The sequence below is a fragment of the Gossypium hirsutum genome, chromosome A04 (genome assembly GCF_007990345.1).
Source record: "Gossypium hirsutum isolate 1008001.06 chromosome A04, Gossypium_hirsutum_v2.1, whole genome shotgun sequence".
NCBI lineage: Eukaryota > Viridiplantae > Streptophyta > Magnoliopsida > Malvales > Malvaceae > Gossypium > Gossypium hirsutum.
In genome coordinates this window covers 44,915,071-44,937,488 of record NC_053427.1, presented here as the reverse complement: position 1 = coordinate 44,937,488, position 22,418 = coordinate 44,915,071, and the positions used below count along the sequence as shown (strand labels likewise).

Below are 22,418 nucleotides of genomic sequence, written 5' to 3'. Positions count from 1 at the left end.
TGTGCTAAAAAGTAATTAAATTAAGAAACATAAGAAAATATACGGTTGAGATAAGAAAAGTGATTTATCTGAAGTTTGGTTAATGAAATGAGAAATTTAAAATAAACTAAGTGATTCAAGATTTATACAAATGTTAATTAAATAATTATGATTAGTTGGTGTATGATAGTACTAGAAAGAACATATGTTTTCTCCTTACTTATTGGTTAATTTGTCCCCATTTAGTTATCTTTAGCACATATTTTAGCATTTTCAATTCAATAAATTGCATTTTATAACTCAGTGGATCTTACCTTATTTATCCTTAATTTTTGTCATGTTTTGGTACCAATGTCGCTACATGAATATTTCCAGATTGCACCTAGAATTGTCGCCGCACCTGACAGCTGTTCGGATAAGAACAAAAATGTGTGAACTGTTCAGTCTGGTACAACCAATTGGTACATACAGAGGCAGTATGATTCTAATGAAAGGACACCTGTGTTATTTGGAAGAATATAAAAATATTCACATGAAAAGGAAAAAAAGAGAGGCTTTTTGGGGGGTATTATCTTCTTCAACCTATCTTTTGAAGCTTTTCAGCTATGGCGGTTTAAGTCTCCTACGGGTGAACCGACATGAAAGGGATGTAGATCAGCTCCTAACGAGGAGCTCTAAGTGCGACACAAGAGGGAATGGAAATATTCAAGTCGAGATTGTCTAAGAAGAGTATTCTCCACTTGTTTCCTTTATATTTCTTTTCTAAATGATGGTAATTACTTTCTATTTCATGTTTGTACGGAAGTACACATGACTTCTGGATTAAATGTTATTTTATTCAATCTTGCTTCTACTGTTTAATCTTTGGGTTTGAATGTTTTTAGTATGGAAGTGTTATTGCAGTCACTGACACTGGAAAGTGCAGCGACAGTTCAAGCTAACAAGCATGACAATGGAAATTGCTTGAGGATTAAAGGAATTTAATCCACTTGTTCTTAATAGTGTTCCATTGCCATCACCAGAAGTTATGGTTAGTGTGCATGTTTAAATCTTAGATTAAATATAGAAGTTAAGCTTGGTAAGATATTCATTGCAATTTAATGCATCAACAATCACCTATCATTTTATACCTTGTAAGCATTTAGTATTCTATTGAATATTCACGTTGGGGATCCCAATTTATCATTATCATATTTTATCTGATTGTTTTCTAGTTATTGATTCGACAAGTACTCTCACAATTTATCTTGTTTCTATCTACTTATTGCACTGACATTGATAGACAAAAGACAACCATCCTTGTAGGATTGATATCTGGCAGACTCATATCTCTCTACTATACTTAACATCGACAGTGTACGCTTGCACATTATTGCTATGGCGGTTGAGATAAGAAAAGTAATTTATCTGAAGTTTGGTTAATGAAATGAGAAATTTAAAATAGACTAAGTGATTCAAGTATTATACAAATGTTAATTAATTATGATTAGTTGGTGTATAAATAAGAATATGATAAAATGGACCTAACTGTAACGGTTTGTGAAGTAATTGATAAATCATATACAATGAATACAAATAGATTAGTTAAATGATTCGATGCATTAAATAAATTAAAATTTATAACATAAAATGTAATTTGGGTTCTAGTTGTACTTACTAAGCTAGCAATAGCTTAACGTGTGTTTTATATGCGTAGGTTAAGATTAGAAGAAAAAGATTTTTGAAGATTGAAGACATTTCATCACATCACATCGGTGGATCCGAGAAAGGGGTAAAGTATTATTTTTTCTTGTTTCAATAAATAGCATGTACCTAGGTGTGTGTATTAAGGTTGAATGTGAAATGACTTAAATGTGAAACTCGATGTTTGCTTAAATTATATGAAATAATTTATATGTTAATTAATTGCTATAAGAAAATTGAGTTTTAGAATGCTTAATTACAATTTATATTTGAATTAAATTGGTTTAATTTTTTAGATTTGATCAGGGATTAAACTAGGTAAACTTTAGGGATTAATTTGACAAATTATCCCTTGAATTTCAAACTTACACACGATTCTCGAAATCCACACAGTCATACGATTCACACAAGATAACTACACAGCCATGTGGACTCTGAAAGAAAAAAAATGTTTTTGGAACCATAGGGGCACAGAGACCTACACGGCCTAGGCAAATGACCATATCCTCTACACAGTCATGTCCCTTATATTTCACAATGATCCTTATTTCACTTTAGTATATTGTTCTAAATGCAAGAATGGTTAAAAATTTTTATTCTGGCTTATCCCAATCACCAATAATTAATATACTTAAATAATGAAACTAATGTGTAAATTAAAATGTTATTTTTATTTTAAAATATTGCTATTACAGTTTCTGACAATCAATGTAGCATTTCTATACTTGATCCAGAAGTTGGGTTGGGTATAGAGGTTTTACAAAAACACATAATGAACATATTTTGCATTTTATTCATTTTAGTCATTATAATTGAAATGCTCATAATTTTTGGCATTTAACATAGGATCAAAATTCGATTTCACATTCTTTCATTAGGGACCTTGTACTTTTCATCTATAACATAATTCCATGATAGTTTTCAATTTATTCAATTTACTCCCTAATGTCACAAAATCTTCTAACAAGCTTAACTAAATTTCTAACTTACTTCTTATCGTAATACAAGCTTACTAACTAACAATCTCATCAAAATCAAGCTTGAATTTAGCAATTTCACTATAAAGATAACTTACTAAACATCTAATAATTGAAGAAATTAACGTATGTTCTAGTTAAATCAAGCTCCCAAGATCAAGAATCAATGAAATTTTCAAGAAAATGACTTGATTGCGTTAGCTAATTTTAAATCAAAATTGAAATAGAAAACAAGTTTTTCCTTCTTTTCTTCTTGGTTTGGATGGTTGAAGCTTAATGTAGAAGATCACAATGTTTTCATCTCCCACTTAAATTAGTACATACTTAGATTAAGGATAGATTAAGTTTAGTTAATCATGTTTATGTCACAAATTAAGCTTATTTATATCCATTAATTATAATTATATCAATTTAAATGATTATCACCATTATTCTCCACTATCTCATATTTAAAAATGGTTAAATATTCATTTTGGTCCTTTGGATAATTACTATCTAGGTCTTCAAGTCTTTTCTAAATAAAAATTCAAAAGCGATTAAACTTTTACAATTTAGTCTCTAAACTTTAATTAACAATTCTCTCGATTAAATTACTTAACCGACTTATAATATATTTTCATACTAACTTCATAATTACTTTTATTTTAATCTTATAGACTCGATTTACAAAAATGGAGTTTGGAAGCCGCATTTTTCGACATCGTCTAAAATTGAATCATTATACAAATAAAATAACAAAAAGAAAACATAAAAACAAGAAAAGTCAAACACTATCTAATTCGCTTGTCTTTCGACTAATATTGCATTTCTAAAACAAATAGCTTAACAACACATTTACACCGTTACAATTTATAAAAAATAAATTATAAGTAGTTTTTATGTGCAAGCGTACCATGCTGACTTATAATATAGAAATTTACAACAAAATACAAAAGTATTCTGATGATCAAACTCAAGGGATTGTCGAAATTGGTGAACGTTGTTATTAAATCAGTTATTACAAAACAATTATTAGTCTAATCAATTTATGAATTATTAGTGCAACCAAATATACTATTAAAATAAACTACTACTAAGGTAACAACTAGTAAGCATAAAATAATTCTCCACTTCTTACTAGAACATTGCACACAATTAAGAAAATGAAAATTAATATACTAAATGTTCATTAAGCTAGAATAAATATTTTAATTGTTTTGTTCAACTAAAAAAGATTATCCTCTTGGACTCCTCCTAATTCAAAGTTATTATCTAAGTTCTCCTCACGGTTCTATTTTCCTAAATATTTTACTAGAATCGTCAACTTTAATGTATTGCACAATTTGGTATAATCAAATTAAACAATCAATCGAATATAAATAAACACTTAATCAAACATCCAAATACTTAATAAAATAATACAACATAATCATAATAGCCCATAACCTATTCAAATTCTCATACAAACATTTTATCAAACATGTGATAAATGACACTTAAAAATAAGAATTGAGTGAATAAATACTCATGTATAGATAACGGATGAAGCGTAAGGATCCAAAAAATCTCTAGTACAAAGCCTAGAAAAAAGTAAAAAGGATCCACGAAGTCAAAAATTAAAATAAAATAATTAAAAAAGTAAACCCTAATATAATAAAAATAAGAAGAAGAAAAAGAAGAAATATTTTGAAGTTTAATTATATAACCTAATTTTCTACTTATGCTAGCCACCTTCAAATAGTTTATACGAGGTGAAATAGCTAATATAAGATGGCATTTATAGGAAAAAATTATAATAAATCCTCAATTAAAAAAATATTTCTATTTATAGATTTAAGTATGAAAAGTTTGACCATTATTGTCTTCAAATTGCCTCTTGAAATTTAGCCTCATTAAGAATCATCTAAGGCATCAAAAAAGTTCTAAAGTGAGTCAAATCAGTGTTGTTTCGAGGACGCAACAAAGGCATTGCGAGAATGAGTAGGGGAGTGTCACAGGTCATGAATCAAAGCCCGTGATAGATGCATAAAGAGCGTTTCATGGAGGTCAATCAATTAAATGAGGCTCATTCGACCTACTTGAACTAACCTGGTTCGTGAAACATGTGAAGAAGCCCATCTACTTGAAACATTGGTAGCCCGATATAGCACTTAAAAAAAATTAGGGCTATCTTGATAAATATGAAAAATAATATTAAAAGATATGTAATTTGATAATATCTAATTTTGTAATCTTGAAGGATTATGCCAATCCTTTAAGAATCTCAATTGTAGATAGACTTTAATCTTGACCGTTAATGTAACTCAATCTATATCGTTGGATTTGAAGAAACTTAACTATAAATAGAAACCTTCCTCCTCAATTGTATCTCAATTGTAATTCTTCATAGTAATAGAGATTCTTGGAGAGCATTTAAATCACCTTGTGTGTGTTGCTTTCTTGTAGCATTTTTTGTTCTTTCATTGCTCTTGTCTTTGAGTTGCTTTCATTTTATGTTCAGTGCCTTGAAAATTTTTTGTTGTGAATTCTCACTTTACAAGAGTTACGCTGACTCGAACAAATTTAAACCCAAGAAATCGCTTAAGGCCGCACAAATTGCAAGACAAGTTCTAGTCCCATGACATTAGCGTCAGGATCTTCACAAGCTAACACAATACATGTCAAGTATGAGACAAGGACTCTCTCTTCCAACAACAACTCTAAGTTTCAACCATACCCATATTTATATGGAGCGACCACCGTGATTCATTTCTTAAGGGGGGTAGGGGAAAGTTCGTTATAAGAAAAAAAATATCCTTGTACGAATTAAAACAAAGCCTTCGGGCATGGTTTGTGAAGTTCATGAAGTAGTTTGGATTTTTAGTTTGAAGAACAGCAGATGCAACCATTTAGTATTCTACAAAAATTCTAAGACAGGTTCCATTCTTCTAGTAATATATGTTGATGACATCATTATCATATGAAACAGTACTGCATGAATTTTGACTCTTTAATTCATTTCGTCATACTAATTTTCACACAAAAAACTTAAGGGCGCTGAAATATGTTTTGAAAGTGGAGGTAACAAGGAGTAAAAAAGAGATACTTTTGTCTCAAATAAAATGTGCTTGACTTGTTAACAGAAACATATGAAAAATAGGAGCCAAATCATGCCACACGCCTATGATTCATGATTTGCATCTCACAGAAAATGATAGTGATCAATTTAAAGACCCTAAGAGGTACAGAAGAATGGTAGGAAAGTCGAACCGTCTCACGATATCTCGTCAAGTATCACAATATGCGGTTGATGTTATCACCTAATTTATGTCAACTCCATCCACTCTCGGATAGGGTATATTGTACAAAAATCATGGATGCCCAAATTGGGCAAGACCCAAAGTTGACTGAAGATCTACTACAGATCTATCGTGTATTTGTTCGAGGGAATTTGGTATCGAATCAAAATATAAAGCCATGACTCAAATCTGTCTTGAAATTATGTGGATACATCATCTTATTACAACAAAAGACCTAGACTTCATTACCGACAAAGTTACGGTACAATATTTAGGCTACTCTTCACATTGCCTCAAATCCAGTATTCCAGTACTCCATGAACGAAAAAAAAACACATTTAAGATGATTGCCATTTTAAGTCATGAAATATTTCAAGGACTAATTTCACCTGGTTACCTAAAAATCGAAAACCAACATGGTGATATTTGCACAAAACTGCCTTACGGGAATCAAGTTTAATACCTATGTAACAAGCTAGGTATGATATTTATGCTCCAACTTACGGAGTGTTAACAGGTTGTAAATGTTGACATTTGGGAATTCTAGCTGATATTTAGATATTAGACTTTATATTATTTCCTTGTAGAGTTTATAGTATTTTGTATATATCGTGTAAATCAAATCAATAGAGAATATTATCATTTTTCCTTCAAATTCTCCTGGCTTGACAGAGGTAATCCCCAAACTGCGATGGAGGACCAACAGCACAAAAAAAAAAAGAGAAGAAATAAAAACAAATAAATTGAAGCCATTTGTGTTACCATATATGGAGAGAATTGTTTCAATTTTGAAGACTGTGCAAGATCTCCACTGCTATTCAGGCTACTTGCTCTATATTTTCTTCAGAGTTGGCTTCACTGGTTTCCAGTTCCTTCACTTTCTCAAGCTGCCTCAAGAGATCCAACCTTTCAGATCCATATGTGGATGGTATCTGACATAAAACCAATTATTAACCATTGAGAATACTAGATGTTCAATGCTCAAAGTGAGACAATTAACAAGACAGATGACACACCAGGGACGGGACATATCTTTGAATGGCAGCCAAAATGGCTGCATGCCCAACAGCTGTAACCTGCAGGACATAACTTTAACTATCAGATTAAGACAGTAGCTTGATGATAAATTTAACTGTAAATAAAAGATGATTAGAAATGTTGCAAACAAAAGTTAACTACATGCTAGATGTTTATATATGCTTCATTACTTTGTATAGTTAAGAAAAGAATAAAAAATAAAATAAAAGCCTCCAGAGAAACTTGAAACTGTTATAAGTTACATGAACAAGGGCTTCAATATGAAATTATAGTAAGAGTATTCTCTCTGAACTCAATTTTCAATCCCCAACTCATGCGGTTAGATTATTTGCATTTGTTATTGACCCCAGATGATAATTTAAGAGGTGATTCCATGATGGCAAAAGTGATTAATCAGCAATGCGTTGGCAGACATTGTTGACAGAACACTGTATTTTAACTTACAGGAAGAAGCATCAAAAAACCAATTGGAACAACTGATGCTAAATCAGTTAGGGTTCTGCGGAGGGCTTTCTTTTCTTTCTCTGCTAATTCATCCCCTATCAGAGCCCTTCCAAGCAACTCCACTGCAGCCGCAACATCAATGGCTAGAAGCTGAGATCCTTGCAAGACATCCTGCTCATTGGTAAATGACTCAGATGACATCTCATGACTTCTCAATTTGAAACAGTGATACACCACAAAAGTAGTCAGACCATGAAATATTGCAGAAGAATTTGAAACAATCGACACAGATCATTTAAAAAAATTGACCTTAATTCTTCTCAGATTCCTTTAAGTAAAAGGAGTAATATAATAATATGAACAATCCAAAAGTTAGCTTGTCTGTAGAGACAGCAACACATGTAACCTATTGCACAAATTTCCCATATACCCATGTCATGTATGGCACAAAGAAAGGACAGACGATTAAATACACTCATTAATATTACATAAAGTAACAATTTTTGGCATGCAGAACCAGGAATTGAAACCAGAATTACAGACAGTATCACCTAAATTTTGATAAAATAAGAGCTTAAACTGTTGGATGCCATTAGATAAGACCTTACGATTACTGAGTTATCATTAAATGGGAAAACAAATCATATGCTAGAATTTAAAATGCAGAAAGTTCCTCTACCCTTAAAACCAACCCAAAAAGCCCTATCATGTATTATCCCAAAAGAAATAAGATCTGCCATGGACTATCTAGAAAAGTTCTGAAAGCCCTTGAAAAGTTTAGTATCAATTAGTCAAACTAAATTATTTTATCTATGGAAATCCACAAGATATTCATACCGTGCTTGTTTCTTTTATCTTCACCAATGATTTTTCAATAATACTTTCCTTCTTCTGAACCTCAACCACTTGAGCATGGCCAGCATCATTAATAGAGCCAGGATAACCATCTGTAACCTTAATATCCTGACCAAATTTGAAAAAGGAAAAGCAAGTTAGAAAACATGGATGAAGAATCAAAGCTATTCTGAAGGTCAAGGTTTAACTTATTATGCATCATCATGTTTCTTGTTCTTATAATGAGCACGTCATTTATATTGAATTTACAGGACTACAACCATTAACAGAGTGAGCATACCTCCTCATATGCTGTCTGAGCACTTGTTGTAACACGTTTCTCAAGCTCAATCAGTTCATTCCTTAATTGTTCGAAGCGGCGGATTTCATTTGGTTCACCACCAATATTAGAAGCATTCTGCTCAACAAATTCATTTCCCTGCATATAACAAAATTGCAAGTAGCTTTAACTTAAATAAAAACATTGAGATTCCCAACAGCACAAAAAAATGTTTTACCTTCAGGAATTTGTGTTACCACAATTGAACTCAAAAGCCAAGAATTTTCTATCATTGTTGTGCATCCAAGAAAGAACTGTTTTTGTTTTAAACATAATTTGGTCAAATTTCCAGGTCCATCACTAAGAAAACACGCCTAAACTTCTCTGTACTTTTAGTTAGAGTACAGACCCTCAAACTTTCAATCAGTGCTCAAGTACCAATCTTCCATCCGAATATACAAACAACTTAAGCTTGATGAGACGTCACAGCTTTATAATATTTTATTATTGAAACAAATGCCGAAAGCAAGTCTCACTTTGCAACCACACAGACAGCTCAAAGATATAATTTTTAGAAATGAAAGGCCTAGTCATTAAGAACCCTGAAATTAGAGTTTAAGGCCAGGTCCTGCATGGTGAAAGAGAACAGAAGAAGAAAAAGTCTGACACTGAGAGGATAAGCACAAGATCAATAAGTGTAAAATGATGCTTGTAGAGACAGGTCATACCGATTTTTCAAGAGCTGATGACTCGGTGTCAGGTTTCCGCGTTGAAGGGTGTAAGAAGCTCCATAACCCACGAGATTTATTGACAACTCTAAGAGTAAAAAGACAAATAATAAAGAGGCATTAGTAGCAGAATACTGAACTGTTTGAATTAGAATAAAAGACAAGTTCCAAAAAAAAGTAGGCAAGAGTTACAATCTACTGCAGAAGTTGCTACCTGCTGCTTCTATCATTTGTTACCATAGCACTCTTTCTGGCTTTTGCCTTTGGATACTGCTGCTGCTCACTGACAGAGGATTGAGAACTCCCATCTCCCTCTTCCTGCGTGGGAATAATGATTTTACATGAATTGCAACTAAACTGAAAAATATGCTGTATAGTGTGTACTTGAATTTGCCCACTATTTCATGTTCTTGATAAAAATAAAAATAAAAATAAAAATCCAAAGTGTTTTAAAAGGGAAGAGAGAGTTCTCTAATGTAATTGTAGTTCTCTCCCCCCCCCCTTTTAAAATGTAGTCTTCATAAATAAATAAATAAAGAATATTGAGTATTATTAAAAAGTAAAACAAAAATGAGACATATCCTTTTTGCTTGTCATTTTTAGGATATGTGGTTTTCATGTTAGAATTGGTGTCACTTGACTTGTGAGATCAACTCAGTAAGTAAGAACAATATAGATGCAAAATTCAAGAGTTGGGCATGAGCTGCCAAGAAAGAAAGTGAAACACCCAATTACATGGGAAGAAACCCATAGTTTTACGTTATTTTCAATTTGAACCAGACTATTTAGATTGTAGCAAAGCCAGCCTGATTTAAAAAAAAGAAAATAAATGGGATAGCCAAGTCTGTAATCCATGGCTAATGTACTGCTGCCCCGTAACTAACTCCATGATATTAGTTATGCTAGGCCAAGCACAAAAGTGCACTTTTTTAAGCCAAAAGGCAAGCATTTATCTTCTACTTAAGGAACTGAAAAGCCCAAACATCTTGACATCATGGCATTAATTTCATAGTGAAGGCACCATTAGAACATATGGCATTCAAAAAACAAATAGAATAACTGAAAAAGAGGGAGGAGGGGATAGGAAGAAACCTGTCGAAGGAAAGCTTCTTTTGCTCTGAAAGATGCCTCCAAAAATTCAGCTTCTTTCTTTAGCTTCCTTATTCTCTCCAGGTCAGAACAAGCAGCTTGTAATTGCTCTTTCCCGGCCGATGAACTTGAAACATGCAACTCTTGAAGCAAGTTTTCCAGCCTTTTCAGAGCTTCTTCCACACTCTCTAATGCCTGAAAACAACATAATGTCATTGCAAATTAGAACCGTTCAACAATTTTAAAATAAAGACACATTAGGACTGCAGGACCTATGAGAACAACAGTTCCTTTCCTCCTAGGATCCATAAAAAAAGGACAAGAGCTAACAACAGATATGCTAGAGCATATAGTACCAGCATAGGCACAATAGCAAGTTGCAAACTACATGTAATTTACTTTCAAATGAATCTAATTTCAAAGGGAGGAGGAACCTTATCAAACGAATCTGATTCTTTCTCAATTGCTAATCCAGTTCTACCAACGGCACTAGTCTCAACGATTTCCCTTCTGCATCACATTTTCTCAAGTATAGTCAGCAATCAGCAATAATAAGATATAAAGCACCATTGTCCAATAAATGCAAGACTTTATAAGAAGAGAATGAGAAGCAGGTAATAGACATGACATCCAATGACTAACCGCATCATTTTTGCACAACACCAAAATAAATAAAATGACAAACATAAAAGAAAATTATCCCTGTAAGAGAAGGTACATTCCAGTAATACAAATAGTGGGCTGGCTTGGCTTCAATCATCAGACACTTTTTCATGCAGAAAGGAAGTGATAAAAGAACTTACAGATTCAAGGATACAGGAAAGATGAAGAACTATCAGAGCTTATGACAATAGAAAGTTACAAAGCAGAACCATGACCACTAATACATTAACAGGTTGCCCTGTAGTTAAATCTCATGGCTAAATAATCATAAGTCCAAGATAATTCTTCTTTAGCTCTTAGCATAGAGTATTGTGAATGAGGATGACTGAACTTAATTGAGCAACTAAATGTCTTGCGGTAGCATCAAACGAACATCTTATCAGATCAAGTCAATGTAAAACCATATCAGAAACATGATAATGCACTTGGCAGTCCTCAAAACTAGCCCTGATTTTATTACTTCAGCAAATAAAAGAAGGGACCAACAGAACACAAGGATGAGAATTGTCCATGTTGAAACTCAAAAATGTCTTGGAAAATGTTTTCCCTCTAAATCCTTTGCAAACATTTTTAACTCGTTTATATTTATCAGCAGATAGCGCTTTCTTAAGTTTTCTGGAGCCTCAGTTCTAAAGTGTGCCTTGAAGCTCTTTCTTCCATCTGAAACACAGCAAGCTTCGGGTTTTTTTCCCTCAGGTGTTCCTAATTCTGGATATCTAACTATATTGTACATTTACTCTGTTTATTTTTCTTATAACTCATAAGTACACATCTAGTTGCAATTTTGCAGATAAACAAACATGCGTTATCCTAAATGGTAGAAATTTTCTAAAATGTGCATTGAAATTTCAATTCTTCATGTTTTTCTCAGATGCTTAGTTCAGGTTATTTGATTCACATGTATCCACTTTTTGAGTAACTGACAGACATCCTATAATGAAATCTACTTAAATGTTTGAAAAATTCAAGCAAGCATGCATGTGCATGAGTATGAGAGTGAATTCTCATGTGGGTAGACATGTGGGGCTATGTGCTAGAAAGAAGGGCAGAATCGCCCTATAGAGAGAGAGAGACAATTAAGGAAAGAAAACTAACACTGGTTAAACATCCAAAACTTACGTTGGTATCCCGAGTTCTTCCATGCATACCATCAACTTATTGTGCCTAGACAATAAAGATAGCAATAATAATTACTTAACAGAGATAAGATACAAATTGATTTTTAATAATGAACTTTAAACTCCATTACCCTCTAGAAAGGAACCTTGCAGCCTTAACGTTAGAAGGAATTTCCAGCCATCTACTGTATTTAATAAAGCTCTGCATCCAATGAGAACAAACATCCAATGCTAGGGGAATAGCTTTAATGTTAGGTGGACCTTCTCGTGCACTTTTATGTCCATGAAACTGTTTTGACGCACTAAAAATTCCAGGATAAAAAGGAAGCCATTCCAGCTCTTCACACACAACCTAATGAATTAAATGTATGATAAGGTTTCATAGTCCATCATGAAACATATATGTAGAAAGGTATTACCATAAAAACATGCGCACTGACCTCTACATACAGTTGATAAGAACTTATGGAAGAAAGTTGAGGATAATACAAAACGCTGCCACCAATAAGGTACCTGTGACAAAAGGATATTGAATTAAATCACAACTAAGCCATTGAATCAAATCCAATCATAATAGAGAGGTGATACCTAATAAAGCCTTCAATAGGATCATCTATAACTTCAAATCCATTAGCAGATAAAAAGCCTGTGTATTTCTGCCTAAGGCAATAAAGAAGCCAAATATGGTCAAATCCCTTTCCAAGACCTGCAAGAAATTAGTATTACTTTCAATGACAAGCTCTAGCACAGCAAAAACTATGGATATAACTAACAGTCCACCATACTTCAAATTATCCTCCAATAATCATGTTCTCAAATTTTAGCCATCATATTCTTAAAGGGTGTGGTTCTTAAACATCTTGTAATAATAGATTCAGCAGAAACAGATATGGACTTGGTAGATTATTTTAGAACTTCTGACCAAGATGCCATTTTCAGGGATTAAAAGACGACATGATAACTCAAATTGTAAACAAATCATAAGCTCTAACTCCAAACCTCAATGCTTTCAGATGTTGTTAGCCTTGACCATATTTTCTCTCTATCTATAGCTCGCTGTAGCTGCTTCTGTACAAGATCCACCCAGAAAATAACCTCTTCTGAATCTTGATCATTTTCCACTCTGCATGCTGCAGCTCGGGGACCAAAATGGACCAGAAATTCTCTGTGTAGACCAATATCCTTTATAGAATTATACGCTTGGCGTATGGGAACAAAATCAACCAGCATATCCATCAGTCTACCAGTTATGTCTGGAATCATAGAAAAGAAGTGGGCACAGGAAATTTTAGTAGGACCAAGTTTTGTGATTGCAGCAACACAAGTCAGAGCAAGCATGAGAAGAGCTTTGTCACTTGCACTTCCTACACCCAAGGACTTGCCTTTCCCACACCTAGGCAGCAGATTAAGATAGTTGGCATATCACCACAAGTTTCACAAGAATCAAAAAATTCATAAAGAGCCTAACACGAAGAAGCAAGGAGGTGATTACTTACACGTCAGTGGCGGCAGTGAATTGCGGGTCTCCTTCAAAATAATTTACGAAAGAGATCACTGCAGCAGGAACTTTATCAGTCCAAAACCAGTCATATGCTTCAGGTTGCTTGGTTGATAGTTTCTCCCTGATTAAGCTCTCCAAGGGAGCAGATTGACGCAACAAACTGTACCAATGAGATTGTTAGAAAATGCTGAAATTTTTTTATAGAAAGGGAAGTAATAAAAACAGGTTAGGAGAGCATTATCTAATTGGATTTTTATTAGAAACACACGAATGAGCAACATGAAAACAGAATTTCCTTTTGCCATATTGGTCTGCAGAAATAACCAAGTACTACAAAGTAATTTGCCTCCATGATTAAGAAAAAGTACATTGCTGCTTAACTACCAAGCCTTATTTGCTTAACATTTCACTACAAAACAAAATTTCCTTTTGTCATACTGGTCTGCAGAAATAACCAAGTACTATATAACAACCAAAGGATAGCAAGTCACATATAAATGATTCAGACCCCAACAACAAATATGTAACTTGTATTGCCAATTATAACCATGCTGCTTACCAATGTCCGACACATATTTGAACATAGGCATTAGGATATGACCCTTCAAGGATCCTCCAAATACACACACAAAAAAAAAAATTAACTTCAAAAAAAATTTATACACCCATGTTGGACACATACTCCTATACAACACTCACACCCAAATCAAAATAACAAAGCATTATAATATAAACCATATTTCAAGGTGAGAAAATATTCATTTTTTCCTAATGAATGATAAGCATAAAGTGTTTAAGCAAATTGATGGTACATGTCATAAATAAATATAATAAAACTAGAACAGGACACAAAATAGCCTACATTTGAACAAGATCCACGAAAAGTAAAATACCAATGAGCTGCAAAAAATACAAAATTTATGCAATGCACTACCTTCTTTGGACAAAACATTTACATCCCTATCTCGACTATCACCTCGGGACGAAATCTCGCTTGCAGCTTGCAGTAGAGAATAAACAGCAGCCTGAGAAAATGCATGAAAATTTACTTTGCTCAAACATTTCTTGGGAAGGACACGTACATACTTTTTGTGTGTATTAGCATACAAGAAAAATTGTTTCTTAAATATGCTGGTAAAATAAACAAGGTTATATTTAAAGAAATAAAGAAAAATAACTAATCACACCTCTCAGTTGTGTGAAAAGAAAGTGTGTGCAAAATAAACAATCAGCATTGGGAAAAAAATGACAAAATAGTCTTACAGTTACAAGAATCAAAACCTGAGAGCTGGTATGGGGGCAAAAAAGCATCAAATTAGCGTATTTTTAAGCTCAAAGAACAACCCAAGACAAACCTGGTAAGAGAGTGTTTTCACCCATGCATTCCTATCTACACCAAGCCATGCCGTCGAAAACCAAGTCAACTTTGATAATGAGCTTTGTTCTTTGATTGCTAGCTCAAAAGCCCGAGCTGCATCATGTAAAGATTGAACAAGTCCATTACTATGATCCTCACCATGCAGTGATTGATTCAGTTGGACCCTTATCTCATCTACATCTGCACTTGTACTGGTTTGCGGACTCTCATTGACTGTGACACCATCTTCAGCTGATGCTAGAGGAAAACCGATTCCTGCCCGTCTTGATTTACAAAAGGCTGAATAATGTCTTCTATAACCTAACAGCCTGTGGTTATCTGATGAACTCTGCCTTATAAGATATTTCTTCCTTAAAGTACCCCAATTCATCAATAGATAATCCAAGTTAGCCATTCTTTTGCAAGAAACATGAGATCCAAACGAATTCCATGAAAGCCATGGATTTGAAGACCTGCTAAAAGACCACAACCAGCAAGGTGCAAGTGTTTTCATAGAAAATTGATAAAGGAATACCATGAAGAGCAGATAACTTAATTCTCCTGCTATTGTAATAGGCATTTTCTTATTTCTTCCATTCCCCTAGAGTGTTTCTAGTTTCATCCGCAAACAATAACGGAACTTCTGCCTACAACTATTTATTTGAATTAGCAACAATATATTCTGTGGAAGCATTACCAACTACTGCATCGTTTGTTTAAAAGTTTTAGACTTAAAATCCCATAAAACAGCCCATTAATTAATGGGAATCACTAAAATTCGGAAGTAATTCACTTTTAACTTTTAAACTTACCCGTGAACGCTGAACAAGCATAATTAAGTAATTCAAAAAACTGCCATGAGCTTTGCCAGGTTTTCTTCTTTCTTAAAAGAAAAGAGAAGAAAATCATTGAGCTGTTTGGTTTGCAAATAAAACGAAACAATTCGCCATCAATCAGGCCTAGAGATATTAATTAATGAATTAACGAGAACTTGTCTAAAAACTAGTTCAAATCTTTTCCGCCATTACGTAACATTTTTCAGCGTCACATTTTCAAGAGAAAGAAATAAAAAGATTAATAGCTTCGATGACTAATTTTATACGGAATTATCACAAATAAAAGCCTAAATTACTTGGAGAGAGCCAAAATTAAACAACCCTTAGGTGAAAACAATAAACATAAGGGAAAATGAAAAGGAAGAATTTTAAATACCTAGAAGATACGAAGCTGTGGTGATGAAATTTAACCGACATGTACAAGTTGCTAGCAATCGAGGGAGGAAACTGAAGGCGTTTGGATAGCAGGAAAAATGGCAGAAAATGAAAATGGAGTGTGTTTGCGAAGAGGCAGACGTGGCGGAGGAAATAGAGGCTACTGTTTTTATCCGTAGACGTGGAGAAACCAGTAATCACAAAACAGACAGAAAGGACTTTCCCTTTTTTTTAATTTTTAATTTTTAATTTTTAATTTTGTGTCTCCAATTCCTTCTGAAAACTGAAAAATCCAGAAAAGGGTTCTTCCCGTTTTAAATTTTTTATGTTTTTCCGTAACAAAATTCTTTTGATTAGCGATCTGAGAGTAGATACAATTTCGTTTAAAGAACTGTAAGGATGTTTCTGCTATACACAGAATATATTTTCATCTTTTTTTATTGGAAAAATATGCAAGCCCAAACCTATACATTCCATGAATAAATAAAATACCTTCCATAAAATTTCAAGGTAAATCGTTTTTCGCAATGTTTAAGTTTACTAATGTTATTAATAGTTAGTATTTTTATCGAGAGTAAATTATTAAAATAGTTATTTTATTTATTTTAAGTTACATTTTAGTTATTTATATTTGAAATGTTACGTTTTAGTCACTTATATTAACGTGTTGTAACATTTTAGTTATTGAGCCGTTAATTACAGTTAACGATGTAACGGTAAGCTGACGTGACAAGTTAAATCATCATTTTAAACAAAAAATTTAAATTAAATTATACAATTGATCTCCATATTTTTTCGTTTTGAGCAATTTAACCTAAAATATGAGACTAATTGTATAATTGAACCTAAATTTTTGTTTGAAATGATGTTTTAACAGCTCAGTGACTAAAATATTATAACACGTTAATGTAAGCGACTAAAATGTAACATTTCAAACATAAATGATTAGAATATAATTTGAGATAAACAAAAATAGCTATTTTAATAATTTATCCTTTATCAAATACTTTCCACAATCATTCGAAAAAACCTAAATATATTTACAAAAAAATATTATAAAATTATAAAAATTACTATATTTTTAAAAATATATATTAATTTTTAATATTTTTTAAAATTTTGTAAAGATAATGTAGTCTCTTGAAGGATACCACCTATAATAATTGTTTTATAATCCAATCAACCTGAATTTATAATTGGTAGATTTTTAGTTGATAATTTGGGATAAGTTTTTTAATTATTTAAATAAAGAAATAATTTATTTTAATTAAATAATATTTTATTATCTCAATACAAATTATTTGCCTCTAGACCAACATCTTAATTTGCAATAAAAATTTAAAAAATGGAATGATATTAAATATTAACATATGTATCCGTTGCCTTAAATATTTGAATATTTTTTAATTTTATTTTTATTACAATTACAAATCAAATGCTTGCAAATATTGAATATTTAATGTTCTCCCTATGTCACTTCTATTTGAGTGTTTAACCATTCTAAAGAATTTTGATACATACAAGAGAGTATGTGCACGATCGATCGATAAGGAAGCTTACTGTAACTCGATCAATCAACCGAAATAGTCAAGATGGAGGTAAATGGCCTTTTTAAAAAAAATTTGTGGAAGCAAAGAGAAAATATGAGACAATGAACACAATAACTTAAAGTCAGCCCTAGTTGTATACTTGTCGCATGTAAAATGATGTGCGATTTGTGCAAGTATACACGTTGGCTCAAGTAAGAAAGTGATGAGTGAGTATCATTCCGACGAAAATCAGATTGAGGCACAAAAGTAGTCCATTATTAAAATAAAATGTGATTAATGCTATGGCAAAGTCAATCATAAATATGCAGTGGCAATTAGTGGAGTAATGATGTAAGCAATATGTTGAATTAATGAATAACTGGAAATGCTATGACAAAACGAGAGTAGAAATGTTATGGCAATTATGAGAATTATTATGGGAATATTATGTAAACGATCAAGTAAATAACTAAGAATGATAAGGTAAAGATACGACGACAAAGAATAAAGGATATATGATGTTGACTTGGAAGGTTGCGATAACTAAGAATCTATCTTTACTGTCAATAATGCCTCAGCAAAATCATACTCAGTTTACTGCTCAGAAGAGTTCTAAAATGGTTTGCTTCTTTCGAGAGAAAAACCTCAAGTTACCTTGCCCATGTCTATGAGCTTTTAATATGGTACCTTACACTATTTTCCTTCTGTATGAACGCTGCTCTATGTTTAGATTCCACTGCAAGTATCGGTCGACTACTTTCTCATATAATTCAATTTCGATCAACTAATCCAACCTTTTCAGAATTAGATTTAGTTTATGGGCATGCTGAACAATCTTTTATGTTTAGAGATTGCACACATATAATTTAAAAATTAAAAAAAAACAATTGAATGAAATAGTAAATTGAATCAAATATATGCTTCAACCATTAAAGAAAATAAAAGCGTCATCATGTAATCCCAATCCAATGAGATTTAGCTTATGGGTTGACACATAAAATTCAAAACCAAAATAACATTCAACATCATTTTCATCATTCAATTCACGGAAGAACAAAGTAAGAAATACAGAAGACTTCAGGAAGACAGTTTCGCGTATCCAATTCACACTCCAGCAGCACAATATTCTGTGATGTTTGAAAGGGACTGCCTTCGTCTTCCTCTTCCCGTCACTGCTCTGCCACTACTCTCTATTCTTGCCTAAAGATCTCTCCCTCTTGTTCATTGTTTAGAGTTTTCTCATTTGGCTTTTTATAGCTTTTTCCCTAGGGTAAATCTTCTCCTTTTTTTAAGGTAGATTTTTCTGGTACAAGAATAGTTGGGCTGGAACTGGTATGCGTTGAGTGTTGACTCGGTCTTTCTGGAATTTCCATGGCATTCGTGCTAACAAAATGTCCAACCTTTTGCCCCGGCAAACCTTCACTCTTTTATTCTTGTTCCTCAACTTGCACCTGTCAATCCGCCAAACATAACCCTTCCACATGCAATTAAAGTAACAAATAATATTATTTAAACACTGTCCAAGCTTCTTATGCATGTTCTAAAAATACTAAAATAATATCCTAAAATTCAACTAAAATAAACCTAAGTACAAGCAATTGACTAGGTATAAAAGCATGAAATATAACACCTTTCAAGAGTTATCACACCCCCAAACTTGAGTTATTGCTTGTCCTCAAGCAAAATACATGTGAATGCATGAATGCACAAAATTTTTCCCTTGCATATAAACTATCTTGTACTATAATCTATTAAAAGAACAACATATACATCAGTTCTCCAGCAATCTTCATTTCAAAAAACTTGGTCGAATGTCAAAGTTCGTTTCGACAAAGGTAGCGTAGAAAATATGTTCTTAAAACAAATTTCTAAGTACTCATGTATTCTCTCTGGCCATAGCAAATATCCCCTAATTACTTAGCTTATTGTTACTAAACTCAAGTTACTTGTAATCCTTGCTCACAAATTTTTCAATTATTTATTTGTACTTTTTTTTTTCTTTTTTTCTTTTATTATTATTATTATTATTTTCTTTTTATTTTTCTTTTATAACATTAGGGGATTTAGCATGTCAAAAATTCTTTGACTTGATAATCACAATGGAGCATACATCGAATTACCTAGTACTCGATCATGTCACAATTTAAATATAGATCACTCTTGAAGCTAAGGCTTTTGACTAAAAAGATGGATGGAGCAAACAACTACCTCCTTAGCTATTCAGCCTGTTGTTATAGTGGAGTACCCTTTTTTTTTATTACACCACTCTTACTCAAACTCACCTTTCTAGTTAATAGCACGATGAAGCAAACAAAGTGGTGTTGACTTACTCGGTAATTCTAAGCATTGGAGTGTCTACTATCCTTTATTTAAGTAATGTCATGGCAAAATGACTGAGTTTGGCTTAAAAACCCCTAAGTTCATCTAAAAACACCTCGGTATAATAAAAAAATTGGAGTATAGAAACATCTCATTTTTAAGAATTAATTTCATGCAATCTAACTTAAGCTAAACTCCCCCCATCCACTGTCACATGTTCTAGATAACTAAAGGATATAAGGTCCTCATCATCCGAACATCAAAGTAAAGATTGAACTTCTCGTAGATAAAATAGTACTTAATAATCACATGGCACTGGCTGGAACAACGAAAACGTGCAAGTGTACACAATCGCAACGAGTAATAAAGTGACCAAGTATAATGTCGAGTTATATGTACCCACAAGGATTGTGAAAAGAATTATTTATGAATGCAATTTTAAAAACACTCTGGTGAAGAAAGATATTTTGATTTGAAAAGGTGATTAAAACTAGGATTTAAACTAAGTAAAATAAATAAAAATAAAATAAAAGCTCCAATGCACGATTTCAAAGATGATTTAATCAAATGACATAATTGTATTAGATTAATTACATTTCTTAACTTAGAATTATTAAACTCATGTTTATGTTGTTACGAATAAGTCATGGTAACTCAGTAATTGCTAACTTATGAATTACTTACCTACCAAATCCATATCTCTTGACTATATCTTATGCCAATTCAACCGATTAACAAATTTTAATAAGCAATTTTAATGCACATACATATCTATGAAGATTAACATAATGCTCTTCTAGCATTATTCTCTATGCCAATTCAAACAATTAATCATCTCATAAGCACCCAAAAATTTAACATGAAGGTACATGTACTATTATACTCATGAACAGTTTAAATCACCAATAATCTTCAACATCACAATATTCATAGACATGTTCATCATAACAACAACAAAATTAAAAGGATAGGGAATAATAATCAAATCCGGTGTTTTTCTTCGTGGCTTGACTAGTTTGCTCCACTCCTCCTTCTCCACTTGTTCTTGTCAAACTGAGGCTTCTGTTAACACTTGAATGCTGCTCCAAATGGTGGTTGATTGACTCCTTTCAAGAGGTGAAATCGGAAAGGGAATAAGGGAAGAAAATGAAGAACAATGGAAGGGAATGAAGAGAGAAAAATGAGAGAAAAGTGAAGAGATGAGAATGGTTGAGATGTGTTTGAAGTGAGCAACAAATGGGGGTATTTATAGGTTGGGATGACTACTAAAATTAGCAAAAATCAGCAGCCACAGAGTCCCCCCATGGCCGGCCACACATGTGGCAAGTGTGAAGGTTTCAAACTTGCTATTTTAAGGTAAGGGCAATCTAGAAAGACATAAATAGTGGAAGGGTTTGAATGCAATTTGAAGGATTATTCAAGGGCTATTTTGCAAGTCAAATAATCAACCAAAATAAGGTAATTTGGTCAGCAGTGGACGGTTTTTGGGCTGCCTAGTGCTCGGTTGGATCGATTTTCTCGGTTCAGCTCAACTGGGCCACTTTTCATAATTAATCAATAATAATTTATTTAACCCAAATTAAATTGGATTAAAATTAAAATTAATTATATTATGAATTAATACACATAATTTGGACCGTTTAGCTGAAAAATTAATTTTCCTTGATGCTTCAAAATTGCTTCTCAGCTTTTGCACTTCTAGTAGTGTTTGCCGAGCCATTTTCGTCCTTTGTGCAAATCTGTTGAAAATAATCAAAATTAATCAAAATTTCATATAGAATTAATTAAAATTCAACATGTTCATAATTTAAGTACAATTTAATTATTTTATAATAATTATAGATTTTTCTACAAGAATTTTACCAAAACTGCATAAATTTGAGTTTATAAAGGCATGAAAAAGTGTGTATATTTCCGTATTTCCACTGGAAAACAACTTAACTATACTAGGATAAACATACATACTAGATACGTAATGTAACCTAAATGCATAATACACCTCCAAACGTAAAAGATGCATTGTCCTCAATGCATGAATAGTTATATGCAAACTATCTATATACAAACAATGTCATAGCAAATATACACAATGCAATATGTATGAAAGAAAAAATAAAACTTTCCTTGCTTGGACTATATTGTAGATACTTCATTCTATCCTACAGATTAATTTACAAGCAGTAACTTTGTACCTCTACTTCCTCTTCGTCCTCACGGTCAGTCTCAGTGCTGATAGGCTCAACTTTCTCTAGTTCTTCCTTCAGTGCTTTGGGTGGCATTCTCTTCATTGGCAGGATTCGTCTCAACGGGCTTTGCATAACCGATCCCTTTCCTTTCTATAGTTTATTAAACAAATGAAATTAAATAACTAAGAGAAATTTAAATTGAAAAAAAATGAAAATAAAAATAAA

At 32.6% G+C, this 22,418-nt stretch overlaps 1 non-coding gene across 1 annotated transcript; it reads right to left on the bottom strand.

Moving 5' to 3' along the window:
- Window positions 1-6,444: 6,444 nt before the first annotated feature.
- On the bottom strand, window positions 6,445-16,515 carry LOC107943039 (uncharacterized). The gene is made up of 18 exons (XR_005925647.1): window positions 16,161-16,515; window positions 14,947-15,424; window positions 14,537-14,616; window positions 13,587-13,778; window positions 13,090-13,483; window positions 12,679-12,796; window positions 12,531-12,603; window positions 12,222-12,442; window positions 12,092-12,136; window positions 10,744-10,819; window positions 10,313-10,504; window positions 9,435-9,538; window positions 9,221-9,308; window positions 8,514-8,651; window positions 8,216-8,341; window positions 7,379-7,549; window positions 6,913-6,972; window positions 6,445-6,828 (listed from the first exon to the last, which is right to left on the bottom strand). It is a non-coding gene; the product is annotated as an uncharacterized protein (transcript).
- Between the last annotated feature and the right edge of the window lie 5,903 nt (window positions 16,516-22,418).